Here is a 21,632-nt window from a genome sequence, read left to right on the forward strand (position 1 = left end):
ACCCATTCTTTGGTATGGATAAGTGACATTTTTTTCAACCAGTGACACTCCTAAGTTCCTTCTGTTATAAACGTTCTAGAGCCACCACTGCTCTTGCTCTTCCTTTACAAATCTTTCCACTCTGCCTCCTGAGATTTTCCATGATAAACAGATTTCTGCTCTACATCCTTAACCTATTCACTGAGTACTTGCTACCTGGCTCTCTCCAGAGAATTCTAATTCTTCTATGAGCGTGTTGCTTGCCACTCTGTATTAGAGGCTGCTCACTCTGCAGTAGGCAATGTAGCTGGAAGTCACAAATTAGGATCTCTATTTACATCCATTTCTGTTATTCTTCCTTTGTTTTATTTTTAGTTATTTATTTTTTTGTGGTACGCGGGCCTCTCACTGTTGTGGCCCCTCCCGTTGCGGAGCACAGGCTCCGGATGCGCAGGCTCAGCGGCCATGGCTCACGGGCCCAGCCGCTCCGCAGCATGTAGGATCTTCCCGGACCGGGGCACGAACCCGTGTGCCCTGCATCGGCAGGCGGACTCTCAACCACTGCACCACCAGGGAAGCCGTATTTTTATTTTTTGGTAAAAATCTTTTCACCCTTGAAAGTAGTCATTCGTGACCCACTCTCTAGCCCTGCTCGTGTGCTTTATTTTTCTGGCCTCCTATTTGGATAAAAAGTACATCAAAGTTGGAGACTTCCCTGGTGGTCCAGTGGTTAGGGCTCCAGGCTTCCACTGCAGGGGGCCCGGGTTTGATCCCTGGTCAGGGAACTAAGATTCCGCATGCTGCGAGGCATGGCCAAAAAAAGGTACATCCAAGTAACTTTTGTTGGTCTCCTACTATAAGAGTTGGTGAATTTTTTCTGTAAAGGATCAGATAACAAATATTTTTCTCTTTGCAGGCCATATGGTCTCTGTCACAACTCTTCAGTTCTGCCATTATAGTGCAAAAGCAGCCATAGAAAAGAGGAAACAAATGGGCATGGCTGTGTTCCAACAAAACTTAACTTATAAAAATAGGCATCAGGCTGGATTTGGCCCAAGGGCTGCAGTGTGCCAACCCCTGTCCAAGTACACGCCAGTCACTATGACAGAGGCTTTACATACATTATCTCATGAGACAGCACAATGACAATTCACCTGTATGGCTGGAGTAGTAGACAATGAAAGTTCTTAGCATAGTGACTGACCAATAGTAGATGCTTGATAAATAGTTGTGGCAAATGATAATTAATCTTAAATGACCCTGCAAGATGGATATTTTATGCATGAGGAAATACAGACATTAAATAACTTGCCCAGGGAGTAAGTAAAAATACTAGGAACTTATTTACAAAACAGAATAGACTCACGGAGGGCCCAGAGGCACGTGTGAAGCCTCGGTTCTGCCCACTGAGGGGTCCTGGTAGCTTCTAGGCAGAGAACAGTGTTCTGGCAGAGATGACAAGGGTCCCACATCAGCACAGAGAGGACCTGGGCCTGCATGGGCAGGGTTGGGGTGACCCATCTTGCCGGCAAAGCCCAGCTCATTCTCTCTGACCAGCTCCCCACATTCCTGCTTCCCACTTCAGGCAAAAAGGCTTTGGCTCTCCCTACCTCTACCCCCAACAAAAGGATGTGCCTCCCTGACTTGCCCCCAAATGGCCAAGGTGCAGAGAGAGGGGGCCAGGAGTCCTGGACAGGCTGACTGAACTGGGGGAGCGGCCATGGTCAAGGAACTTCAAATGCCAGCTCTGCCTTTGCCGCTAAGATAGCCCCGGTGGGAGGGGGATCCAGGGTGCTGTCAGTGGGGCAGTGATGACATCTCATCCTGGAGCTCTGAGCGCCCAGCGCCTTCCCTCCCCTTCCCCTCCTGGCTGCTGGCTGGCAGTCGGTCCCGTCCACCCATCTAGATCGATGTTGCTGGGGACCCACTATGTGTGCCTCGTGGTCATGTGTATCTTCCTCAAGGATGTTTTGCTGCTGTGGCTACTGTACTTGTGTCCCTCCTGTGCCATCTTCATGCAGCCGTCCATGTAACTGCCTGTCTTCCTTTTGCAGTTTCTGATGTTTGTAACCAGACCCAGCCGTGTCATTAAACAGACTCTTTCTTCCTGAGAAAAAGAAGAAAGAAAGAAAGAAATAGACTTACAGACATAGAAAACAAACTTAGGGTACCAAAGGTGGGGATGGGGGGTGAGGTGGGGGAGGGATAAATTAAGGATTTGGGATTAACAGATACACATTACTATACATAAAGTATATAAACAACAAGGACTTATTGTATAGCACAGGTAGCTATATTCAATATCTTGTAAAAAACCCATAATGTAAAAGAATCTGAAAAAGAATATATATATATATAACAGAATCACTTTGCTGTACACCTGAAACACTGTAAATCAACTATACTTCAATTTAAAAAAAATACTAGGATTCAAAAGACTGTCTGCTCTATTCTTTCCCAATGAATGCAGTTTTGACTGAGTTTGATTTGACTGTAGAAATCTATGTGGAATGATTAGTAAGTCCTAGGAAATATGGATCTGAAGTTTAGGGGAGTAGTGGGAATAGATGTAAATTTTCTGCAGAATCTTGCCTTCTCCTTTTACTTTCTTAATTAATGACCTTCATTAGGAGATATTAGCACATCAAAAGAGTATTAAAATAGCAAATAACCTTACAACTAAAGTAAACACAATATAATTTTCCTTTTGACATGCTCAAAATGCTATTATTATTTTGGCCACACCGCACAGCTTGCGGGATCTTAGTTCCCCCACCAGGGACCAAACCTGGGCCCACAGCAGTGGAAGCATAGAGCCCTAACCACTGGATCGCCAGGGAATTCCTTCTAATAATTCTTGAAGGCAGCAGTCATCAGTAAATAAACCATTTAGTTGAGAATTAACATGTCATTCAAGTCAGTTAAGACAGAATTTGGTAACTTGCTCTTCTCTTTTAGGCATTAGTCAGTTAATGGTTATTGCTATCATAGAATTGTTTACAATCATATTGAAAGCTCTGGATCCAACTCAAAGAACCTTCTTACATAGATTGCACAAAGAAGAAATATGGATAATAAGAGTCCCAGAGATTTCAGACATGCTCAGGCATATCTGCAGGATTGGAGATGCGGGACCAGTTGGGGTTTACCTGTGCTAGGGCTTCAGCAATCCTAAGGACATAAAAACGACCAGAAACATAAAGGTTGAAAATTGGTGGAGAGAACGGATTCCTAAAAGGGCTGCTTAATTATCCGAATGATTCAGCATCAAATATTTACGGAGTATTACTATTGTTCTAGGTACCAGGATAATAAAATAAAATTAAAGTTTTATGAAATAAAAGTTCCTATACTTATGGAGTTTACATACTGGTAGGGGAGATAGTAAACACATAAACAGACAATAAATGTCAGTGACAAGTATGGGGAAAACAGGGCAAGATGATATAATGTGAGTGCTGTTTTAAATAGGGTAGGCAGAGAATACTGAATTAGCAAACACTGAGCCATTGTTCCTAGTGGAAATAACGGTTAGGTTTCTGAGAGCCTCTGTTCACAACATTTGTGTCAACCAATCAACACATCACCTTGTTTTATGTGTGTTTTTGCTTAAAGACACCATATTTAATATCATCGATTCATTAACATTGAACTCATGGTCAACAGCATTGTAACTCATGCAGGAACACAGCTTATCTAACACGTTTTCTCTGTAAGGTGGTGGTTTCATCTTTGCCCAGTCCCTCCCAAGTGTTAGTGCTAAGGCTTTTCCTTCTGTACTACCACTGTTCCTGCGGGTGTCAAGTCACCCTGGCCTGTATCCTAAAAATGTAAAAAGGTGTAGTTGTTTACATGGACAATGTGGTTAGGGGTTCAAGTCTCAGGACACAGGCTTACACTCTCTTAGTCAAGAACCACAGCTATGTGCAGGCTGCTGTCAACGGAAGGACCACAACACTCAACCACCAAACACACAGCTAAGGCGACAACTTCACATGACTGCATGCTGTGCACCACTGAAAGGCAATCAATGCTCTATAGACGCTGGTCCTTGTGTGGCTCCCTGGCGCTGGCTCTGAGCATGCCGGACAGTTCTCCCAGTGCTGACCCCTGCTCCACTTCTCCTGTAGTTTGCCAAATGATGTCTTCAGTTCAGCTGATCCACCTTTGAATCTGGTGATTGAGGAGGACATCATTTGGTCAGAGAGGAGATGATGGTATCAAGTAATGAAATGAGGTAGCTTAAAAAGGAATAGTTTTTCTGTGGGGGGAGATGCAAGACAGGGAGGGAACTAAGAGTTGTGTTTTGACCTGTAAAGTGTGAGATGCCATTTAGACATTGGAGGTAGTCTGACGGTTGAATCTATAGCTTAGGGAAAACTAGAGCTAGAGCAGTAAATTTGGGAGTGAACAACACACGGATAGTATTTATGTCATTGAGTTGAATGAGATCACTTAAGGATGAAGAAGAGCTTAAGCCTGGAACAAAAAGGGGTTGAAATAATGGTTTTCTATTGATCCTTTTAAGAGACAGCTTCTAGAATTGACTTTAGTTCATTTTCTCCTTTTCTGTGTGAAAGGAACTATAAAACTAGGGGGAAATTTGAATAGGTATTAAAGGGTATCAGCATCAGATCCCAATTCTTTTTTTGTTAGGGCAGGTCAAGCATTATTTTGCCTATTGCACTCAGATTAACTGTAAATTGGAAATAGAGTATCACTTTTGAGATTTTTAGGCAGTCTCTGATTCTTATGTATTATGGAGTTTTTGAACTGACTAATGAACCATCTTTAGGGAGGGAAACATGAAAGGAAAGAATCCCTACCCTATATTCTCTGAAGCATGGAGGAAACTAGAAAAAAGTTGGGAATGGGACAGTAACATTCTAGTAACATTCTAGTTACTAGTTCACCAATCAAAGAGGTGTACAGCAAACTCAAACCCTCTGGGCAGGAGTTGTATCCAAGGGAATAGATCCATAAGGAGTGGGAAGGGGTGAGAGAGGACACAATATCAATATTTCTAGGTTATTTGTCACTAAAAAAAATTAACAATTTACTAAAATGTTGATTAAAAAAGTTTTTTAATGGCAACAGTGGCTTTGTGGGTATGGTTTTTAAAATGTCCTTATCTTTTAGAGATACATGCTGAAATAGTTACAGATGAAATGAGATGTTGAGTATTCGCTTCAAAATACTCAAAGAAAGAAGTCAGAAGGGCACACGTGAAACAAGATTAACTATGAGTTGAACCTGGATGATGGATACAGAAGAGTTCATTATACTGCTATTTTTGTTTATATTTTCTATAATAAAATGTTTTTTAAAATTATCTTTGAAATAAAGAATATAAATATTTTTTGATCAGTGCTCAGGACAACTTGCTATGATGTGAGGAATATCATAACTGAGGCCCAGAAAAAAATGGGTTTGGAGGAAACAGATAAGTGCTGAGCTCAGGATAAGTGACAGTCCTGTGGCCTTTGGGAAACTAGGAACATGTCTGGATGGATGGATATGGACCAGTGCCATTTAGGGCAGATGGCCATATTTGGACTTGGTAGGTGCTAAAGTGGTATTCAAGTTAGCACAGACACTGGTTTCCAACAGTGGGGAAAGACTGAGTGAGGGTGGAGGACTATTTCCTCCACTTGAAATACTGTCGGGAGCTCATAAAAGCCAGTCATGGGCAGCAGGTTTTGTGACTCAGATATTCATATAGACTACCTTCCTGTTCAGCCTCTCTGCCCATTATCTTTCTCTGTTTTTCTCTCCCTGCTACGAGTTTAGTTTCTCTAAACTCTTCTTTATGATCTGTTGGGACATTGTTCTCGGGGAACACTTACTCTCCTCTGACCAAGAGCCTTGTGTCAGTCCTTCCCACTCCTACTCCAGTCATGTTTGGAGAGAGCTGGATAAAGAATGTGCTGAGTAACTCTGAAAGACTCTAGATGAGCCTGTTCTGATAAAGTTGAGACAGAGTCCCCAGCCAGATAAGATACTGGAGTGCAGCACAAAGAGAAGAGTGTGCTAGGGCTCCCTGTGGAGAGCAGAACACACAGAGTCATTTAGATATCGTATGAATAAAGCAGATCTAGTGTTTGTTGATGTCATTCTTACTAAAAACTCTTTCTAAAAGAATAACTAAGAGTGCCTACAGGTATGAAGCACCAGGCCTTCAAAGGCTATGTTTTTGAAAACTGATTATGAGGGGCTGGAACCAGTACCTTGTTAGTCTACAAGGTGTGGATTATAGGAAATCTGGAGCAAGTTATTCTGTTTGGGAAAATAAAGAGCCATGAATTTAGTACAGTTGACCCCTGAACAACACATGGGTTAGGGGTGCAAATCCCCTCATGCAGTCAAAAATCTGCATATAACTTTATAGTCAGCCCTCCATATCTGCAATTCTACATCCAAAGATTCAACAAACTACAGACGGTGTAGTACTGTAGCATGCATTTATTGAAAAATACGCACGTATAAGTGGACCTGCGCAGTTCAAACCCATGTTGTTCAAGTGTCAACTGTAGTTTCTACTCAATAGTCAATTATGAAATCACCAAAGCTGAGACTGGGAGACTCTAGGTAAGCCAATAAACTTTGCTGGGCCTTAATTTTCCCGTCTGTTAAATGAATTAATTAGACTAGATAATCTCTAAAGATTCCCCTCAACTCTAAACTTACAATTTCATGGAATACTTAAAACAACTTGTTTAATATGGAAAATTTCAAAAAGACATAAAAAGTAGAGAACAACATAAGGAACCCTCAAGTACCAAACATTCTGCTTCAACACATGTCCAATTTTATTTTACCTAAACCCCTACTTACTCACCTTCTTGCTCCCACTGTATTATTCTGAAGCAAGTCCTAGACATCATATGAAATACATTTTAATGATTCTCTTGAAGCAAAGATAGTTTACAAATAACATATCAGGCAAGTTAGTCTCTCCACTTTTCCTGGATACTTTCTCTTACTGCAACCGTAAACACTGTCATTAACTTGGCATTATAGGATGCTAAGTATCACATGCTGAACCCAGATATAATCAATAAAGGAGGACCTAGCTTTTTTTATTTGGCCATGCCACATGGCTTGTGGGATCTTAGTTCCCCGAATAGGGATTGAACCCAGGTCCTCAGCAATGAAAGCATGGGTTCCTAACCACTGGACCGCCAGAGAATTCCCAGGAAGGGCTACCGTTAATGAGCACTTGCTATCTTCTAGGTATTACTGTGCTGTTTTATGTATCTATTACTGTGCAACAAATTACACCAATATTTTGGAAACAAGAAACATTTATTATCTCATAGTTTCTGTGAGTAAAGAATCCAGGAGCAGTTTAGCTAGATTTTGGTTCAGGGTCTGTCAAGAGGCTGCAATCAGTGTTGGCTGTGGCTGCAGTCATTTCAAAGCTCATCTTGCGGAGGATCCACTTCTGAAATCACTTACAAGGCTGCCTGATGACATGCTAGCTGGCTTCCCCCAGAGTGAGCAACCCAAGAAGATGAGAGAGAGAATCCAAGACTGAAGCCCCAGTCTTTTTTATAACCTTATCTTGTTAGAGACATCTCATTGCTTCTGATGTATTCTGCGTGTTAAAGCCAGTCAGTAAGACCACCCCACAGTCAGTGGAAGGGGATTACGCAAGGGCATAAACCAGGAGGCAGGGATCATTACCAGGGTAAGCTATAATGAATGAGAGGCCATCTATCACATATGCTAAGTATTGATTACTGAACTGGTCTCTTTGATAATTATAGCTTATTATAAATTAATAAATGAGCTTATTTATGAATATCATTCCACACACTTTAAAGATGAGTAAAATTAACCAACCTGCCTAAGGACAGAGTAGAAGAAAGTGAGGGAACCATGGTCTGATTTATTTCAGTCATTCATCAAGTACTTTTTGAGAGCCTATCATGTACTTGATACTCTGCTAGGTACTGGGGATTTGGAAGAGAATGTGACATGTGAATACACATAAGCTATCACAGGGCTGCTCATGAGAATGTAAATTGGTGCAGCCACTGTGGAAAACAGTATGGAGGTTCCTCAACAAACTAAAAGTGGGATTACCATATGATCCAGCAATCCCACTACTGGTTATATATCTGAAGAAAACAAAAACACTAATTCAAAAGATACATGCACCCCAATGTTCAAAGCAGCACTATGTACAATTGCCAGGATATGGAAGCAACCTAAGTGGCCGTCAACAGATGAATGGATAAAGATGTGATACACACACACACACACACACACACACACACACACACACACAGTGGAATACTACTCAGCCATAAAAAAGAATGAAATTTTGTCATTTGCAGGAACGTGGATGGACTTAGAGGGTATTATGCTTAGTGAATTAAGTCAGATAGAGAAATCTGACAATAGATAATGATAACAAATGCTATATGTTATCACTTATACGTGGAACCTAAAAAATAAAACTAGTGAGCATAACAAAAAAAGCATAGCAGTATAAAAGTCTTTGAATATTTCTATGAAAAGCAATGTTTAGGAGTTTTTGAAGACAACAACTAGGAAGATGAAAATAACGTGGCTGCTGCAGCACTGAAGATGTCTGCCTAAAACATCTTGCTTATTTTAAGAAAAATTTCAACGTTTCCATTCCACTCCTTCACACTGCTGATCTGCAGAAGTCTGCAGAAATTGACCATGCCCAATCTGATGTCTGTATGCCCCTCTTCAGTGGGCTGACTCTTTTATGCATTCTTGTATCTATACAGACTCAATGGAAACTGTGATACTATCACGAAAACAATTATGCTATATGTTATGCTATGTTGGGCTCTCCAGCTCCCTTCCCACTTTTTAGACAGTAAATATGTGTTAAAAATTAAGAGGAACTTATTTTAGCCCTGGGTCCATAAGAGTGCAGTTGAAAAGGCTGCTGCTGACTCAAGGACTTTCAGACTTAGACAAAAAATTAGACCCCAAACATACAAATTCATTCTATGAAATTTTGGGTAGACTATGGCAATGGAAATGTATGGTAAATCTATAGGACAATTAAAATAGTGAAAAAAAATTAAAGACATCCTTAAATCCTACATTGCAAATTGAGAAAAATTTCTCAATCAAATGGAAGAGATATACTGGTTTCTTCCATTTTTCATTTCTGTGGGTGCAAAAACCTGTGAAAAGAGGGAAAAACCCCTCAATCTATGACTGTTAATAAAATGTACCCATTACAAAATCTTGTAAATGATTTTAAACTATTAATTAATTTGCCCTTGAGAAAGGAAGGACAAGAAGTCAACAAGCTGAATTCTGAAGTATTAGTTCCTTTATAAACTTCGGTCCAGATGGTCACTGTTAAAGACTGGTTTCCACTAGGCTCAGAATGACTCCAAACTATTATTAAATAAGACATTTTTTATTGCTGTTTCTTTCTACTGAATCAATTCTTACTGCTAACGTGGTCAGGGAAATAGTTTCTGCTATTGGCTACAAAATTTAAACTATCCATATATGCAATAAACTTTGGAAGTAAATTGACAACAGGACCCTCATGACCGAGGTTTAATCTCATACTTTTCAGCAAAAATACAGATTTAATAAGGAGAGAGTAATTCTCAGGAAAATGATCATTATGTATGTGAATACTCATCGTTAGTGCACAAATCTTGCCAATTCTAATTCTGACCTGCCATGGAATCTGTGAAGTCACTCGCCAGGTTTTTTTTGCCAGGAGGTAAAAGAGTTCTCCTAATTTGTTTCAAACCATTTGCTTCTTCCTGAATAACTAGTTGTTATTTTTCCATGTATATATAATTACATATATATAATTATTTCAAAACGTAGTTAACAATATCTCATAAAGTTTGCATTAAGGGAACGGACCATTCATGCAGCCGTGTGGATAAGGAGGCTACAGTTATTTAGGAGGCCTGAGAGGACTGATTATTTAAACGAGCGATTTCCAAGTACCGAGTTCCCATCCCCAAATCTCTGCCGAGGTAGCGACACCGAGCGCGGTCAAGGACTCTCAAGGGCCGCTGCAGCCAGGAAGGACTTAGGGAAGCCCCAGTCGGCGGGTCTCTCTACTGCTTGGGAGGCCCCCTGTCATACGTGGGAATTCCAACTCCCATCCTGGGAAGGAAACTTCTCATCCAGAGACCTGCATCTCTCTCAGCACTGTCCTCAGTGACTTTGAGGGACTCGGAGTCCCTTTCCTCGCCTTTGAAAAACCGGAAAGGATCAGCCGCCACCTGCTTGAGGCCAAGGCAATAAAGCCGCACCACAGGCGAGTCTGAGAGCCGCAGGAAGGGGTGCAAAGCAGTACCTTGAGCCCTTTCTCCCTGGCTCTGTTTCTGCTCGGGACCCGCCGCGCGCACGCGGAGGCGGGGCTCACGGGCTGTCGGCACTGGCACCCCCGCGCCCTGAGGGTGTCGCGGCGGGGTGCGTGGGGGAGGGGAGCAGTGGCTGTGCGGCCTCGGCCCTCCCCGGGGGCGGGGCTCGAGCGCTGCCCCGCCCCCGCGTCCTCCCTTCACCACCCCTCCCCCACGCCTTTTTCCACCGCCCCCGCAGTAGGAAAGGGAGCGGGAGGGGGGAAGGAAAGTGCTGTTCTGTGGAAAGGGGCGGAAGGAGAGGGAGGAAAAAAAGAAAAAGGGAACAGAAACATGGCCGTCAGCTGTCGGGGCAGCAGTGCAGCACGCAGCTCCTAGGCAACCCGCCGCCCGCACTACCGGCCTCGGTGAGCCGAGGCGCCGGCGCGAGCTCGCGCTCCCGGCTGTTACCCCTCGTTGCAAGCGGCGCCCCTCGAGACCCAGCCCGGGAGGCGGCGCAGGCGCAGAGCGGCGGTGGTGGCGGCAGTGGCGGCGGCGGCCGCCAGAGCAAATCCCCGGCCCTTCCCTGTCGAGGGCGCCCAGGCCCGAAGCCGGCGCTTTCATGCCCCAGGAAGGGGCTGTGCCCGGGTGGCGCTGAAGGAGGAGCGGGCGGCAGGTGAGTCTGCGGTGGAGGGCCTTTCGCGGAGGAACCCTGCGCCGCCCGTCATCTAGCCCCGCGCTCCCGGGCCGGGTGGGCGCTGGGCAGGTAGCAGCTCGGAGGGCTGAGTTCCGAGGGCCGGCGTGCAGGGGTCGCCGAGAAGGCGTAGAGTGGCTTGGGCTGGCATTCTCGGCCTAGTTTCTCTGCGGTTTCCGGGGGCGGGGAGTCCCCGGAGCCTGCGGGGTGTGATGGGGGAGAGGCCGCTCGGGAAGGGCCTCCCCGTGCCGCCGCCCCGGCTGCGGAGAGCCACTGCGGTGGAAGGAAGCGCGAGGGGTCTGGGCCTTCGCGACCGCCGAGGAGACTGCCGCCTGGGTGGGGGGCAAGGGGCGTGGACCGGGGTACCCGAGGGGGTTGGGGACCAGGGCGGGGAGAGAACTGGGGACCTGGGCAGGTGTCTCAGGTGAATTGAGGACATTTCCTCCTTCGCCTTGCCGTGGCGGATCCTCAGGGCTTCTTTGTTGGCGATGACTTTTATAGGAAGGCAGGTTTCATTCAACTCCGAGTGACTAAACCAAAAACCAACTAATGAGCCCCTATTGCTGACTCCAGTAAAGAGCTGTAACTTTTCTGCATTGAGGATGCTGTCATCTATTCCCCCCTCCTTTTCTTTTTCTGCTTCATAGACCTTTTCCTTCTCGAAGATCGTACTTCATCAGAATACATAGGAAATGACCCAGTTTTTAAATAGTACCCCCCCCTTCCTATTAACTGTTTGTTTCACACGGGAAAATTTAGGGCAGTTACCGAAGTTACTTGTGTAAATACGAGGGAAAGAGTCATCTCCAGTAATGAACCCTAAGCTGTCTGTGTGTTTTTGCTTCAGAGAAATTGTCAAGCATTGTAGTCTGGGTAATTGATTTACTGAACCTGCTTAATTGTGTGCAAACTCGTGTTAAGATGTTCTCCCTAGACTCTAATTTACCGTAGGAGTAGGTTTTCCCTTCCGGTCTCAGTTTAGAAGGCGAAGGATATAGTAAGGAGAGAATGTTTGTGCTAAGGAGGTAAGTTTTCAATAAATATTTGATTTGAGGTGATCGTGTGTATTAAGCTATCTGAAATGCAGAGAACTGTAGGATTTTCTGTGTACACGTGATAAGAGAAAAACTGGTTGTAAAAGGAAAACTTCATCTCTGAGCATTGAAGGATACCTGTTCTTTATCAACGTTACCATGAAAAAAAAAAGTTCTCTATTTTATTTTTTGCCCTGTTCTTTGTATTACTGTTAAAAATTTGATAAACTGCCTTCTTGGTGTGAGACTGGAACTCAGAAATGAACTTAGATTTGTATTCATGACGTTAATCTGCCTCTCGTACAGACTTGCTTTGACTCGTTTTTCTAGTAATGGCAAACTCAATCCACACTTTCCCCTCATTGGTATCTCCTGTGGCCATTTTGCTAAATAGTTGATTGGGATTAGGGGTCTGTCTTGTGTATTAATGATTTTACTGAACTGATGATATGGCAGTTGACTTTGGTCATAGTACCTCACTTAGTGTACTGCTGTTTAGACTTGTTAATTTGGATAATGGAAAAGGTATGATGTTAGAAATTTTTAAGTTGTGTACTGGAGTCATTTACTCTTGTGTAATTTGTAAATGAGCGCATTCTGTTGTTGAGAGTAAATATAGTATTTTGTAGTATAAACTCGAGCTTTCAGCTGGAGAAATTGGCAGTAGAGTTGGTGTGTGGAGACTGTTCTTAAAACGCAAATGTTTTAAATTACAAGGAACTGCAGTGGTGTGTAAGCTGTAACAATTCATGGTGCCAGATTTGGAAGGTTATTTGGCTGAGGCGCTGCCTATAAAGAAACATGTTAAGTATCTGCAATAAAAGCTAATTTGTAGCTATAGACAAGGGATTTTGCATGATAAATAATAACCCAAGGAGGCACCTTTGCTTTTCTATATCTCAAGTTGAGACCAAAACATCTCATATTTTCATTGGAGTTTCCTGCCAAGACAAATATTGATTTTGCACTGGTTTTACTTCTCAGTTTGAAAGTTAGGTTTCAGTCTTATCCTTGCAACTTAAGTACAGGTTGTAAAGTAAAAAAGCTGCTGAGTCAGAGGCAGGTTGTTTCATTTGGTCTTTTTGATTTGCAAATGGAATTTGTTTTAATTTGTATTTCCAGTATAATGTATCTGCTGAAACTTAGCGCAAATAAGCTTTCATAGTACATGAATTAAAATTTTATCTTCTCTGTGCTGGTACCACAAGTTGTACCTCCTTTTTAAGATTGTCAGTTTGACAGACTTGCGGTGATTGGATGCCTTGTGGGAATTGGAGATTACTCTAAAAGTGTTAAAACGTGGGGAATGAGTTTACATAGTATAGCTGGTGTAAAAAGGTAGGTCTTTAGCATCAGATTGTAGGAAATTCCAAAATCAGATAACTTTATTATTTGAAATTTAAAACTTAGTATTTTGTGGGAAAAAATTAGGTAGTTTTTAAACTTAAAATTTTTGTTTAAATTTATGTCAGTACATAATACTTACATATAAGTAAGTAAATGTAATACAATTCTCTTCATGTGCTATTTGAAAACTAACTTTTTAGTGGAAAAGAATATAACATGATTAAGAGAAATTCAAAAGAAAGAAATGAATTCTCCCTGCTTACATTTACAATTTTCTGTAGTCTAGTTCTGTTATACTTCTATAATATATATATATATATTTTTAAAGTAAGGTTTTCTTTGTTATTTTTATTATTTTTTTGGCTGCGTTGGGTTTTCGTTGCTGCGCGTGGGCTGTCTCTAGTTGCAGCGAGCGGGGGCTGCTCTTCGTTGTGGTGTGCAGGCTTCTCCTTGCGGTGGCTTCTCTTGTTGTGGAGCACGGGCTCTCGGCGCGTGGGCTTCAGTAGTTGTGGCACATGGGCTCAGTAGTTGGGATTCGCGGGCTCTGAAGCGCAGGCTCAGTAGTTGTGGCGCATGGGCTTAGTTGCTTGGCGGCACGTGGGATCTTCCCGGACCAGGGCTCGAACCCGTATCCCCTGCATTGGCAGGCAGATTCTTAACCACTGTGCCACCAGGGAAGTCCTCTATAGTATATTAGTATAATACTATACTAATCGTGTCTATACTTGCGTATAATTCTGTTGCTAATGTTCATATAATTGTCTTTTTAAACATAATATTGTAATACATATTGCTATATTTTATCGTTTTGTAGTAGTCCTAAGTTGTACTGTCACAGTTTATTTAACCATTATTCTTTTATTTTTTTGAATTTTATTTATTTTTTATACAGCAGGTTCTTATTAGTTATCTATTTTATACATATTAGTGTATACATGTCAATCCCAATCTCCCAATTCATCCCACACCCCCCCACACACTTTCCCCTCTTGGTGTCCATACGTTTGTTCTCTATTCTGTCTTTTAATATTTTAGTAATTCCACTTTTTCAATCTTAAAATAATGCTATAATGAAATCTTTTTGCTAGTATGATGATGCAAGCCAAATTAAACTTTTGAAAATGTAAACATTCTTTGAACTACTTCCTTTGCAGTGGATCATGAGGGCTCCTACAATATGGTATTTGATTGAGAACTGAAAGCAAGGTAAAAACTGTAGATGTGCATTTGTGACTTGAATTCATTGAATAGGGATTAAAATATAAATTTGTAATTTTCTGTTACTTGCTACAAGTTTCTGTAATAATTCTATTAATTTTATTTTTCAATATAATAAGTAATATTCATATATATATATATAAAATTTATTTATTTAGTTTTTTTGGCCACGACCTATCTTAGTTCCCTGACCAGGGATTGAACCCGCAGCCCCTGCATTGGAAGCACAGAGTCTTAACCACTGGACCACCAGGGAAGTCCCTAAAATTTTTAATTCTTATGGTAATATTGTGGGGCATAAATATTTCTAAGAGGACCGCATTTCAACCAAATTTAATATTTAAAAATCTAGATTTTTAATTATTTGACTTATGGAAGAGTCATTTTATAGGATTTTTTAAATCTTTGAAATATTTTAAAGAAGTCCTTGAATCTAGTTTGTCATTGTGTATGCTTACTTTAGGGATGCTTAGATTCTAAAAGCATAAATGTTAGGAGTCTCTATTTTTTAATTATGCAAAAAAGTCTTTGTTAAATAGGTACTGTGCTATCTGCTAGGGATAAAAAGATGAATAACATACAGTCTGTATATTAAAGTCTAGTAGGATAAACATCATAGTCTTGTAGGTAAGCATCATAACTACCGCATCATGACAAATCTAGAATAGAGCAAATGATGCTATAGGAGCAGAGAGAAATACCTAAGTGTGTTTGGTGTGTATTAGAGGTGGTTTACAGAGGAGACAGTTGATATAAAACTCAAAGATGTGAAAAGGCACAAAGTAATGAAAGCATGTGGTGGGTTTTATTAAGATGCAAATAACTTAGTGTGGGGCCACAGGTAGTTTTGGAGGGAAGTGGGGCATAAGCTGGAGGGGTAAGTAGGGGCTGTGTCATGAGGGATCTTAAAAGTCAGAAAGGAAATTAAGACTATACATTGTAGGGAACAGGGAGCCATTTAATAATTTTAAGCTGTTAAATATCTTTGGCTCAGTTGTGAAGGATGGATTTGGGAGACCAGCTTGAGTGAGGCTGCAGGTTCATCAGCTAGGAGGGCTTGTAGGCATCTAGATGAGAATTGAGAACAGCAGTGGTAGGGATGGAAAAAAGTTGATAGAATAGAGAACTATACAGACATTTTCCTCTGGTTGAAAAGCCCTATCTCTGTAGTCTTATTTTCTCCTTGCCTACTGTGCACCTGTCACACGGGCGTACTTTTAGATTCCTTCCCTTAGAGCCTTTACATGTACTCTTCCATTTACCTGTTACTTTTCTGAGAGGTCTTTCCTGATCACACTGTCTAGTTAGCGAGATCAGGTGTTATCATAGCATCTTGTTATTTTATTCTGTAGAGTTTAATTTTTCTTCCCTCCCTTCCTTCCCTCCCTCTGTCTCTTCCTTTCTTCATATTAGTCCCCCTTACTGGTTTGGAGGTTATGTGAGATCTGATTCCTTTTAATTAATTAATTAATTTATTTATTAACCGTGGGTTGGTTTCTGGTCTCTCTCTGTTCTGTTGGTCTAAATGTCTGTCTTTATACCAATACTGTATTGTCTTCATTACTGTTTCTTTACAGCAAGCCTTGCAATCAGGTAGTGTTTTTCCTTTACCATTGTGTTTTTATCAAAATTGTTTTGGTTATTTTATATCCTTAGAATTTTCTTATAAATTGTAGAATAAGAGTGTCAGTTTCTACAATAAGCCTGAAAGGGAGAATTGACATTTTAATAATAGTGAGTCTTCTCATACTTTAACATGGCATATCTCTTTTTTTTTGCGGTACGCGGGCCTCTCACTGTTGTGGCCTCTCCCGCTGTGGAGCACAGGCTCTGGACACGCAGGCTTAGCGGCCATGGCTCACGGGCCCAGCCGCTCTGCGGCATGTGGGATCTTCCCGGACCAGGGCACGAACCCGTGTCCCTCGCCTCGGCAGGCGGACTCTCAACCACTGCACCACCAGGGAAGCCCGGCATATCTCTTCTTTTTTTTTTTTTTTTTTTTTTTTTATTTTAGTTTTTCTTTTATCACCGTCATTATAATCATTACTGAGGGAGACACCCCGACAGAAGAAGACAAAGGTACTTAGAAGGCAAAACTGGAGCTGGTGTTTAGGAGCTGCAGGAGGTGACAGGGCAGCCCGGAGCAGGAGGAAGCAAACACAAACTGCTCTGGACCCCAGGAGGAGTCAGAGACAGGCAAGAGCAGGAGATAGTTCATTCAGGAGCTAACTAAGTGAACATGCTAGAGCCTGTGGCAGCACACCTTTTGGGGGTCAGTTTTCTCACTGAGAGACTGGAAGAATGTTCCCTAGTACAGGCCTCCCTCGGTATCCAGGACCTCCACAGATACCAGCATCCGGGGATGCTCAAGTTCCTCATATAAAATGGTGTAGTGGGACTTCCTGGCGGTCCAGAGGTTAAGACTCCGCGCTTCCACTGGAGGGGGCACGGGTTCGATCCCTGGTCAGAGAGCTAAGATCCTGCATGCCGTGTGGTACCCCACCCCACCAAATAAGGGAAGAAACTCCCGCAGACCACCTGGTCCAGGCCCCCACTGATTGGTTCACCTAAAACACACAATAAAGGGCTCATTTCGGAATGAGTCACCCTCATAAAGAAAAAAAATCGGTGTAGTATTTGCATTTAACCTACACACATCCCCTTGTATACTTTAAATCATCTTCAGATTGCATATAATACCTACTACGATGTAAATGCTATGTAAATAGTTGACAGCATGATGCAAATTCAAGTTTTGCTTTTTGGAACTTTCTGGAATTTTTTGTGCGAATATTTTCCATCTGCGGTTGGTTGAATCCACAGATGCAGAACCAGAGAACACAGAGGGCCGACTGTAGTAGGGAGGCTACATTAGTCAAAGTCTGTAATAGCTCGTGGCACACAGTCGGCCCGCAAGACATGTTATTTTTGTTCTTCTCCATGCTTGAATCAAGGAGCACCTGCTCTGAGACGGGAAAACAAACCTATACATAAAAATAAATCTATCTCAGAGAAATTTTACATTAACTACAAAAGGCTAGTGATCATTACAAATTCCTGGGAGAAACTGATGGTGGTTCACTAATTAATCAGGTCTAGAGACATCAAGCACCACTTAACGAATCATTGCTCCTTAGAGGAGCAAATATGAGGACGGTCAGGTTTCTAATTTACACTCCTCTGGGGAGACCGAAAGGATACACGCTTAAGAATAAAGTTCTCTCTGAAGTGTTCCAGAGTGAACAATTTCCAGCTTCATTGGCTAAAGGTAAGATGAGTCAGCTGGCACCGCTGTCTAGCAGCACGGTTGGCAGGCTCCCTCCGTGTCTGTGTTAAGAATCAGAAGCGAGAAAGCGGATAGTGGGGCAAAACACGGGTGAGTGTCCACGGGGTAAGACTTTTTTGCAGGGCACTGCCTCGATCCTTCACATCCCATGATATTCCAGCGTTAGTTCAGGGAAGAAGAGTTTCCAAGTCCCTCTGGAGTATTGAATGGATACGTATTCTTTTTTTGTCAAATTAAAGGCACCTAAACCCCAGGTGGAACAGGATGCTAAAAGGAAGGAAAAGCTCTCCTTCCTCGGGGCCTCAGAGGGTCTGGGAAGTATGTGGTAAACGCACAGACCCTTCGGCTTGGGCCTGAGTTCGTCTCTATCATCTCTTATTAGCACGTGGCCTCGGGGATGCCATTTCACTTCTCCAGATCTCAGTGGACCCCGTGGTAAAATGCAAAGCCCCAGAGGGCTGCCTGAAGCCTGTGGATTCAGCCTCCACCTGATCAGAACCACCATGATGACTGGTGTGTACCAAGAACACCAGGGCACCTTGGGACACGGCTTCAAGGAGTGACATAGCAACGATCATGTCCTCATTCACCCTTTCTGCAGCGGGAGGCGTGCCAGGGACTATACAGTGTCTTGGAGACACAGAGCCACCCAGGAGAGGCCCCGGCCTTCAAGGCACGTATGATCTGGTAGATGAGGACAGACACACGAACCGGGCAAATCAGTAGAGGGTGACAGGCACGATGACAACATCAGTGACGGCTCCTTGGAGGCACCTTTCCATCTCCATCTGTCCCACACACACACCCAGCACGATGCCAGACACACAGAGCGAGCTCGTTAAATGCCAGCCCCTTCTGAGAGCCGGCCACGTGGTGGTGACCTCGCACCTGAAGCCCAGGAGGGTGCTGGACAGGACACGCGGGAGATACGTGAACAAGGAGAAGGTGGGCCTTACGTTTCATAGGGAGCCCCCAAGGGAGCTGGCAGAGCCCCAACCGAACACTCCGGTCGGCAGCAAAGGCAGGAAGCTTCAGTCCTCCGTCCACCAGGGGCATCCGGGCTGCAGGAATCCGTGAGGCACTCAGCCAGGGCCTTCCCAAAACCACCTTTAGCATCCAGAAATGGGGCGGGTGTGTGTCACTGGAGAGAGGCTTCCACCAGCGCTATTCCTCAGGCGGCCGAGAATCACGGTACATCCACATGGCTCAGAAAAGCCTTCGGGGAAGCTCCACGCGGCTGACAGGCGCCGCCATCACGAGGGACCATCTTTTTAATTCCTTTCTGGTCAAAAGATCAAGCCACGCATCCCGACCCGCAAGGCCGAGGCTTCCGAGTTTCCAGAAAGGCAGAGGACAGAATTCTAACTTACTGGAAGGTGGATTCAACCGTGTCTCCGCAGGTCACCGGGGCCGCCAACAGCCTTTCCGCGTGGAAATCCACTCAGGGGGTTCCGGGCGCGTGCCGGGGCCCACCTTCGCTCGCGGCCCCTCGCTGATACTCCGGGTCCCGGCCGCCCGGAGTCCGCCCGGCCCGCGGGCCCATGTGCTCGGCGGCCGCACCTCTCTTCTTTATTTAAATATCTTTAGGGTTTTTTTGGAGTGTTTTGTAATTTTCATTTTATAGGTATTGCTCACATTTTGTTCAATTGATTCCCCAAGTATTTCATGTTTTTTGATGCTAACTATTGTCAATGATACTTTTTTTTTTTTGCGGTACGCGGGCTTCTAACTGTTGTGGCCTCTCCTGTTGCGGAGCACAGGCTCTGGACGTGCAGGCTCAGTGGCCATGGCTCACGGGCCCAGCCACTCCACGGCATGTGGGATCTTCCCGGACTGGGGCACGAACCCGCGTCCCCTGCATCGGCAGGTGGACTCTCAACCACTGCGCCACCAGGGAAGCCCAGTGATACTGTATTTTAAATTTTCTTTTTCAAAATTGTTTCTTGATAGTATATAAAAGTGCAATACGAATTTGACCTTGTATTCTATCTTACTGCATTCACTTTTCAGTTCTGGTAGTTTTTATGTGGATTCTTTAGGATTTTCTTAATACATAATCATCATGTCTACAGAAAAAGCCAAATTTTGCTTCTTCATTTCCAATCAGTATTCCTTTAGTTTTTTCTTGCCTTATTGCACTAGCTAGATTAGTGCTCTTCACTAGAAATAATGTAAGCCACATGTGTAATTTTAAGTTTTCTAGTAGCTCCACACTAAGAAGTAACAAAAATTAAATTTCATACCTTTAATACATTTTTTATTCTACTACGTCCAAAATATTAATATGTGTTGTAGTTTCTCTAGGGTAGCCATAACAAATAGCCACAAACCATGTGGTTTAATTAACAAATTTATTCTCTCACAGTTCTGGAAACTGTAAGTTTAAAATCAAGGTGCCCACTCTGAAGGCTCAGGAAAGAGTCCTTCATTGCCTCTTCCTAGTTTTGGTGGTTATTGGCAATTCATATATATAGGACTGTTTGGATTTTCTGTTTCTTCTTATGTCAGTTTTGGAAAGTTGTGTCTTAAAAAAATGTCCATTTCATCTACATTGAAAATGGAATGAAAGTGTTTATAATATTTCCTTGTTATTTTTTAAATGTCTAAAGGATTTGTAATGATGTACTTTCTTTCATTACTCATTGGTAATTTCTGCCTCCTGTTTTTTTTTCTTGATTTAGACGCATGGATTTCTATTGCTTGTCCATTTTCAATTTTACTGATTTCTCTTCTTTTAATTTTTTCCTCTACTTACTCTTGGTTTAATTTGCTTTTCTTTTTCTAATATCTCAAGATGGACACTTAGATTACTGATTGAAAAGCTTTCCTCTTTTCTAATATAAGTAATAAAATAGTAAATTTAGAAGAATTCCCTTCTGAACATTGCTTTAGCTGCATCTCACAAATTGATTTCTGTTATTTTCATTTAGTTCAAAATATTTTCTAATTTCTCTTACAGTTTTTTTTTTTTTTAATTTTTTGCGGTACGCGGGCCTCTTACTGTTGTGGCCTCTCCTATTGCGGAGCACAGGCTCCGGACTCACAGGCTCAGCGGCCATGGCTCACGGGCCCAGCCGCTCCGCGGCATGTGGGATCTTCCCGGACTGGGGCACGAACCTGTGTCCCCTGCATCAGCAGGCGGAGTTTCAACCACTGCACCAGCAGGGAAGCCCTACAGTTTCTTTTTTGATTAATGGATTATTTAGAAGAGTGTTGTTTAGTTTTGAAATATCGGGGAAATTTTATAAGATATCTTTCTGTTATTCCAAATTTCATTCCATATTCTGTATGTTTTATAGTCTTATATAGTAAGTCCCCTGCATACAAATGAGTTCTGTTCCGAGAGCACATTCACAAGTCCAGTTTGTTTGTAAGTCAAAGTTAGCCTAGGTACCCAACTAACACAATCAGCTATATAGTACTGTACTATAATAGGCTTATAATACTTTTCACACAAATAATACATAAAAAACAAACAATAAATAAAGGAAACATTTTTAATCTTACAGTACAGTACCTTGAAAAGTACAGTAGTACAGTACAACAGCTGGCTTACAGGGGCTGGCACCAAGTGAACAGGCAAGAAGAGTTACTGACTGGAGGAGCGAGAGGAGGTGGGAGATGGTAGAGCTGAAGGATCGTCAGCAATAGGGGATGGAGGGCAGGCTGCAATTTCATTCATGCCTGACGTTGATGGCACAGGTTCTGGTTCCTTGCTGGATTCAGTTCTATCTACCCTCTTGAGAAAACGTTCCAGTGATGTCTGG

General features: G+C 42.8%; 1 protein-coding gene across 2 annotated transcripts in view; it reads left to right on the forward strand.

Moving 5' to 3' along the window:
• Positions 1 to 10,547: 10,547 nt before the first annotated feature.
• DENND4C (DENN domain containing 4C) overlaps positions 10,548 to 21,632 on the forward strand; it is a 132,459-nt gene continuing 121,374 nt past the window's right edge. The window contains exon 1 of one of the 2 annotated variants that reach the window (XM_032634467.1): positions 10,548 to 10,962. The gene's annotated coding sequence lies outside the window, so the exon portion shown is untranslated. The remainder of the gene's footprint in view (positions 10,963 to 21,632) is intronic. The other variant, XM_032634466.1, reaches the window with a different exon arrangement.

Source organism: Phocoena sinus, chromosome 6, assembly GCF_008692025.1.
Source record: "Phocoena sinus isolate mPhoSin1 chromosome 6, mPhoSin1.pri, whole genome shotgun sequence".
In the NCBI taxonomy this organism is placed as follows: Eukaryota; Metazoa; Chordata; class Mammalia; order Artiodactyla; family Phocoenidae; genus Phocoena; species Phocoena sinus.